The sequence below is a fragment of the Capsicum annuum genome, chromosome 8 (assembly GCF_002878395.1).
Source record: "Capsicum annuum cultivar UCD-10X-F1 chromosome 8, UCD10Xv1.1, whole genome shotgun sequence".
Taxonomy (NCBI): domain Eukaryota; kingdom Viridiplantae; phylum Streptophyta; class Magnoliopsida; order Solanales; family Solanaceae; genus Capsicum; species Capsicum annuum.
Window position 1 is genome coordinate 138,816,878 of NC_061118.1, and position 8,428 is coordinate 138,825,305.

The 8,428-nt window shown below is 37.2% G+C and overlaps 1 pseudogene; it reads right to left on the bottom strand.

Moving 5' to 3' along the window:
• LOC107879201 overlaps positions 1–7,794 on the bottom strand; it is a 113,429-nt pseudogene extending 105,635 nt beyond the window's left edge.
• Positions 7,795–8,428: the final 634 nt, after the last annotated feature.

Genomic DNA, 8,428 nt, shown 5'->3' on the forward strand with positions numbered 1-8,428 from the left:
AAAGTGGTAATGGTGAGTCAAATTGGTTTAAATGGATTGGATATGGCATAATGGAATTGGCTTTCAAGCCTAATTAATTTAGTATGACAAAACGAACAGTAATGCCTGATTAAAAGACTCCTTGGTTAATGGATGAGAATGTGTAAATGGTTTAAATTTGGGATGAAAGGGGGTTGTGTAGCTCGCTGTGGAAGGTGAAGCCCCCAAGGGGACTAATACTGGAAAACATGTTTGCTAGCGTGGGGGTCTTGGTGACCGTGTGCATAGTTTACACATTATATATGTATATATATATATATATATATATTGGAATGGTTGGAGAGTCGGTGGCATTGGATCTTAGGTGACGTCCAAGCTACACCTCCTCTTAGAAGATGATACTATCATTGCCAAATATAGTAACCCAACAATGGTTGGGTCAAACCCCAAGGGAATACGTGGAATCGCGATTCTCAGCTATTGTAATAAATGGGCGGAACTAGAAAAATAAATGTGGGTTTTTTAGTATGAAGGTCGAACAAGTTACGAGTATAAACTTCATTTTTAATCAATCGTAAGTGAACACTAGGATTGTATTCCCCCTGGCTTCTCAACTCTGCAGGCTTATCATGCTACGTTGAACCAACTCGATACCTTGTATCCAAAATCGATAAGTTATGTATATTCTATAGTCTTTTGGATGAGCAGAAGGATTTCACCCTTTACCTTTTGAGTCTTGGGATGTTCCTTTACTAACCCTTATCTTGATCCTAGTTAACTATTACCTTTTGAGTCTCTAGTTAATAGATAAAATCTAACCATCTAGTAAGATAAAACCAAGAAGCATGGATTTACATTTAAACTCCAAATTACTGTTGTCTTTATCTTTTCCTAGTCACTACTCCTCTTTTGGAGTAAGTAGCAATAGAAGGATCCTAATGTTGGGCCCACCCATTAATAAAACTATTATATTGAAGATAAAGTGATACGTGCATGGGTATGATTCAAAATAATGACCGCACTCCCCCTACTTCACAAATACCCTAGGGTTTCCACAACCCTCGCTATGGGTCTTTTGCCGCTCATGCTTGTGAAGTAATCAAAAATATTCATGAATGAAAGTATAGATGAAATCATAATAATAAGTAGAAAACCCACAATTATAACTGAATTAATCAACTGAAGTTAATACAAGGGAATTCCAAGATCAAAATTGAATCTAGGAATCAAAATATGTTTGTGAATATCATAACTGTGTAACCTCTACTAAAAAACACATAAAGGGTATTTATAGTACATGAGGAAACCCTAAAATCAAAGCCTGGAACAAATAGGGGAAAAAAGAGTCGGTGACTATTTGTGGTCCCTACTTGTGCCCTATCTCTGGGCACAGGTAGTACTTGCAGCCAACAAGGAGGGCGCAAGTGGCAACCACAAGTGCCAGACCAAAATTTCCTGCAAGTCGGATCTCGGGATTTTGAACTTTTGGCACTTGCTTTGCCCACATGCAGTCCATAAGTACTACTTGTGGTCCACTTGTTGACTTAGCAAGTGCCGAGAGTAATCTTTTCAGCCCTTCTTCAATTCTTGCACATGGTTTGATCATGAACAAGCCAAAAAGTGTCTCAAACAACCATAATTTCTCTAATAAGTATCCAAAACACATTTTTCAACTTTTTCACAAACTTAACATCCAAAACATGATTTCCTACAAAACATACCCAAAACGCATCATATCTAACAAAACAACCTCAGAAACTTCCATATTGTAATAGTTTTGAGCATCAAAATTGTTATATTTCTATATCATGTCAATATCCTCAACTTAGAACATTTTCATGTCCTTGGGAAACAAAATAAAACACAACAAAACCAAAACTGATGCTTAACTAGAAGATTCTAAGCTATTCAAGGTAGCCAATCAGCACTTTTAACATCAAAACACAGCACCCTCCTCCAACCTCAGTTTTTAAAACCAGCTGTGTATAAATATGAAGAATAATAATTTGACACAGTGGGATCAAGGTATGGCATTACATTAACAACAGACAATCATGCATATGTACAAGTTACATTACCCAAAACAAGCAAACAGCTAGCAATATGACTCATATTCCCTCACAACAAAGATGTCTCACTTATTTATAACTAAAGCATGTCAATATAGGGATAGTCAAGAGACACTCACACTTAGAATTGAAGTTCCAATCAATGTTCATCAAATATCATAGGCTTTCCCTTATATGTTTTACCTTAGTTTTTGGACAGTCGAGTTAGGATCATTATAGAACTTTTCTCGGCTTGTAATGTAGGCTTGGGGGGTAGGTATTATACATATGGACATATCAAGTGATTAATCCTTCTTGGTACTACACTAACCTAAGGGTCTCACTTACTAGCTAATTTCCATTTTATTCCACCCTTATTTCTCCTTTTTTATTCTTTATTGCACATTCAGGTTGGGATGGTCTTTTATTCTCTCTTTCATATTTTCACAATTTTTTTTATTTTCTTTTTCTACCACACCCAACCCTACTAAATTTTTTTCTTATTTTAGCCTTCTATATACCCACTTTACACTACACTCCCTAATGATAGCCAACTTCAACTTAGGCATTTTTCCAGAGTTGAGGTGCATAATGTGCAAGGAGGGCTATGGAAAAAATAGGTTCATTGTAATATGAATGGGAAGGTAAATCGCTGAAACAAGAAAAATAGGCTCTAACGCTCAAAATAGGGATCAAGGGATATAATTCACACATAGAAGGTCATTTAGGATAAAAGTGGACTAAACTCAAATATAGCCTATGATCTTTTCTAAACTGACTATCCTGCAACCTAGGCAGTACTAACCGAGCAAGTTTGGGATTCAACACACAAATAAAACTAAGTAGAATCTCATACACACATGGCATAGAATCAATATTACCAACTACTGCCTATCTGGTTCAAGCAATTGTTAGCAAGTGATTATGATATCCCTAACCCTGAGTCATAACAATATCCACAATATTCACATATATATACATTCACACAGTTCTAAAACACATATTTTGTAGGGCTAACATTTTTCTCAAAAATTAATGAAAAGCATGACTACTGCCCTAAATACTTAAAATCTCCTAATTATACAAAAAACCATCATAATATAAAATAAAACAAAGTACAAAACAAATTATCCTAGGCATGTTGGTTCTACAACCATACCAAGGCCGATAGGAAAAAGGCATGGCAATAAAAATCCATAGCAGTATAGTATACCTTACCCCTAACTAAAAAGTGGTGCACTATTCTCAATGCACAAAAATAATACAAAATAGAGGGAAGTGAGAACATACCTAGGATGCGCTAAGTGTTCATATCATGGGCATCCGCATATGAGGGTATAACAGCTGGCGGAGACAGTGGTGGTGATGGCACACTACTAGAGGATGAACCTACATCGATCGCTATATACCTCTACTATCAACAACTGGAATCTCTATTGAATCAGTTCTGGCCCTTTAACAACTAGTTCTTATAGCATATCAAGATCCTAGAAGTCTCCAATGTGACCTTTCTTGGCCCAAACCACCAGGACCTCATCATCATCCTTCATGAAGAAATAAAACTATCTTAGTGTGTGTGGAAGTGATATCTGGACAAATGGGTATATAATGAGGGAATGGATGCTATAAGTCTCTCTATGAGAGAGCATACCTCTGCTCATAATATATCAAAATCCTCCCTTATCTGGCTAGATTTGGCGTATCCATTTTTGTGAATCATGCAGTAACCTATCTCTCAAACTGATCAAGATATGTCTGGAAGTCAACACATAGCTCAGACAGTGCGGCTCACTATGCATCATCCCATCTGACCTCTGTTTGCCCGAATCTAGTCTAAACCCCAAATGTCATCAACTGGTAGAGAGTTGCCCTATGACTCTTCACTAAGCTCTATAAGAACTCTCTAGATATAGTAATCATACCTGTAGCAGAAGCTATAATGGATGGGTGAGTAGGCTCTTAAGATACAACAACCAGGTCTAAGGTCAATATCGAGGCTGATAAAGAAGTGATTGGTGTCCCCTCGCCCTACATACTCGAGTTTGGAGCCTCTCTATACCTCCCTATCTCCATATCAATACCAATACCCACATCATCTCTATGTTCATTACCAGGCTCTCTAGAAACTATTGGGCCCTTAGTTTGGGCCTTAGCTACTGTGGTTGGCTCTGTAAATCTCCTAGGAAGTCTTGGGCATACCAGATCCTTCATACTGTTTATCTGTACAGTAGTCATCACATGTACCCTCTCATCAACTCCTGATATCTCAAGTATATTGGACACATGCATAGTCTCTGAATCATAAAAGGGAATGGTAGATTAGTCATCTTCCCAAATGCTCTGTCATATATCTCATATAGGAGGATAGCTGCAAAATCAATAGAATATTTGGCCATCATACTAGCAACCAGGGATTCTCTCTCCCAACTGAATAAATTATCTAAAGAAGTAGGGAATAATCGATATATGATCAACAACAACTAAAACTTGGCCTTAAATGTTAATAGGCCCTTCTTGATCATACCATGACCTCAATCCCTGGGTAGTATCACTCAAAAGTGAAATATAGCTTGCTTTCCACCAAACCATCTCAACTCTCTCTCATCTGTGCTCATTCTCCCACATGATATGACAATTACGTACATCTCCTGATCTGTAGTCATACTTAGCTATAGGTGCAGAAGCAATATAATCAGGCCTAAAAATAAATTGGTGGATAGTCTCTACTGACAAATCAACTCTAACCTCTCTCACAAGTGTATGATCAAGTTGTGGTTGCTCCATGTTCCTCATTGGTTCTAGAAATATGCACATGACAAAATGTATTATAGAACTTTATAATGCATAAAACTCACATATTATGATCGGGCTGTAAGAACTAAATGGTCTGGTTATCCACTCTAACTGGTAATGAATGAATGTGGCCAGTAACTATGGTACTCACCTCAGTCTACATAGATCAATCTGGTGCTCCTTGTAAATAAGCCTTTTAAGCCTGCCAGTATCTGAGATACGACTGTGTATACCATAAACTGACCGCATATCCTCTACACACAACCTTAGGGGTACCTCTAAAGCAAAATTAGGTATAGGACTCAGCCCTTATTATACTGTGCATCATGGGAAGCCTACTATATACCCTTCTCATACTGGGGTATATCTGACTGTTGTACATATATGTCAGTACCCTCCTTGGACTGGGGTACCGCTTATGACTCCTCCTACTCATCTTCCTCAGATAAATCCTTGGACCCCTTCTTATACTAGGAAGACCTGAGCTACAACCTGTGGAGTAAACTAAGGATCTATCTCATTCTTAAAATCATCATCTAGTAGAGGATTATGCGGGGGTGACATCTGTGGTGACTTTATCCTTGGCCTGGCTATAACTGCCATAGCAATCGGGTACATCTATCTTCTAGTCTCTATATGTCACCCCAACTACAGTGCCTTGACGTCATTGCATTGGGTACTCCTCCATTGAACCACTAGGCTCGGGAGACTATGCTTATCTCCTCAAGATATCAGCCTTCCTTTTCTTAGTAGCTGTAGGTTCCATAGGTACTTAAAAAACTAGTTTTTAGTTTCAAACAAAAATGAGAGATAGCAAAAGTTGAAGAAAAAACTCCAAATTCAAAAGGTTTGAATTTTTCCTCAATTTTAACACCACTATGGCCTATTTAAAATCCCAACAAGTCCAGTTTGTGCACAATTATCAAAAATCATGATTTTCAAAGAAAACTAACATGCTCAACTTATGGTATTACTCTATTCATTCAAGTTTGACTTCCGTTAAGGCCTGGCCTTAGAATTTAATTCAAAATAAGGCCCAACATTTTGATTTTAGGATACTTCAAGTCTCCTACATACAAGCATGATAGAATCTATATATTTTGCATGGGAATACATATATCAACTTTTTAAAACCATAAATAAATCAATACATAACCATTAGGAGCCGAGAAAGTTACCTCTTTTATGATGAACCTGAAGTGAATAATGAAGAAATTGATCAAAATCAAAGTTGGAACTTATTTCTGGCGTCTTTGGACAAGTTGGTATCTCAAACAAGTGTAAATTAAGCCTTTAATTAAGTGTGTGGTTTGTTTATGTTTTAAGAGTAAAGTTTGAATTCAAAGAGAAAAGTGAAGTTTTGAGGATTTTAATGAGTTAGAATATGGTTAAGGATATTTAAATATAGGTGGGGGCTATTTTACGTCATAAATATGTGTTCGTGGACCCAAAATTTTAATTAATATTTGGTCCCACTTATGATCTGTAGTGGCAGCTACTTGCGCCTTCCACATGCTGCTAGGTAGGGGCGCAAGTGGCCAGCATGTGCAGGGCGCATCTGCGAGGACAAAAATTTTAGCCCACTTTTTTGCAATCCGGACTTGGCTTTTTGATATTTTTATTTCTACTTATGGTCCCATAACCTAAGTTTATTGTCCCAAAAGTATGATTAGGTGCCAACGTCTACAACTTTATTCTCATCCTCAGAATGTCGACTTTTCAATTTGTTGTTCAACTTACCTGGCCCTTGTGGGACTTCTGACCATAATGGGGTTATCACACTGTCCCCTTACCTAGAAATTGAAGAATATAGCATTTTTATAGTATTTTGAGCAAGTCCATAAGCTAAAAAACTACAAAAGAAAAACAACAAAAACATAAACACGAAAATAGTTGGTTTCCTCACACTTAGCTCTTGAATTAATATCGCGGAACGACGTGGTTGTGTTGGTTACTCAGATTTCACCAACAAGATCATGGGTTGTTTCCCATGCAGCGCTTTATTTAACGATGTATCACGGTGTGGGTATCTTGATTAATCAGAATTCATCAAGATACATATAAAAGTACTCTCCAGAGTCATTAATATAATCGATTACCAACACCACCCTTGTGTCTATAGGTTGATTCATTTAATTTTAGATGTTGAATATGGCTTTATCACCGTTGACTCTAAATTTTAATTCTCCTTTCTCCATGTCAACTATCGCTCTACCTGTGTCTATAAATGGTCTCCCTAATATAATGGGCATTTCAGTGTCAATCTCGCAGTCTAGAATGACAAAGTAAGTCGAAAAGATAAAATTGTCAACTCTCAAAATCACATCAAATAAAATTCCAATAGGTTTCTTTACCATGCATTCCGCCATTAATAGTCGTATTAAGGTAGGTTCAGAAGGGTTCAAATCCAATTGCTTGAATAGGACACTGGCATCAAATTTATGCTGGCTCCTAAGTCACATAAGGCTTTTTCAAATTGGGATGACCCAATAGTACATAGTATAGTGAATGCTCTAGGGTCACCATTTTCCTGGGCCAAAGACCTCATAGTGACTACACTTAAATGGTATGAGCCATAAACATCCTCGATCATAGCTCATTTCTTCTTTAAGACTAGTTTCTTTATAAACCTAGCATATTCAAGAATCTGCTCGAATGCCTCAAGAAGAGGAATATTCAAGCTCAATTATTTAGCATCTCAATAAATTACTTGAATTTTTGTTCCTCTTTTTGTATTTTAGTCGCTGAGAAAAATGTGGGGGCATCACAGAATGTATCGTATTTTATGATAAACAATCAAACCCTTACCTTTTTCCTTAACAACTATATCATCACCACCTGTTGTCTTTTCAGACTCCTTAATAGGTATCTCATCAACAATATCATCTACAGCAGGTAGTGGGGGATCTATAGTAGCAATACTACTTCTCGTGGTAATGGCAAGAATATGACCATCGTTTTTTGAATTTTTCATAGTGTAACTCGGAAGGGTACCTAGCTTCCACTGGTTCAGAGTTACTTACATCTTCCTGAATTGATGCTCCAACTGCTTAATAGCAGTGGTATGAGATTCAACCTTTTGGATCAACCCTGAAAAGTCGGCCTTAATCTCCTTAAGGTTGATTTCCTAATTTTCTTGTCCTTTTAACAGCTTAGTTAGTATCTCTTCCATTCTTGATTTTGCATCTCTTTTACTGGAGAAATATACCAATCTCCTTTTTTCTGTAGTCATCCTTCTTCCTTCAGTAACCATCTCTCTCCATATTACGATCACTATATCAGTCATAGTAGTATTGACCTTGGTTCCATTAACCTTGGGCTTGGGACCCCGCCAACTAATAATTCAGATAATTTGTTTCCTCCTCTAATTCTAACTCGTAAGACTTGGAAGTTGAACTCTGTGTTGCTTCTGTATTCACTTACTCAAAAGTTATTGCTGCAAGTTTCTTTTCTAGTACCCTAGATTAGTTCTTTGTAGCATAAATTCTTGTGATACTGAATGATGAACTACTTTCTGGTCACCGGAGTCCCCAAAAGCATATATTCCAGATCCTCTCTCAGCCTCCTATGTTTTCCACCCTCGGTTAGTAAGTGAGATTTGATTCAGC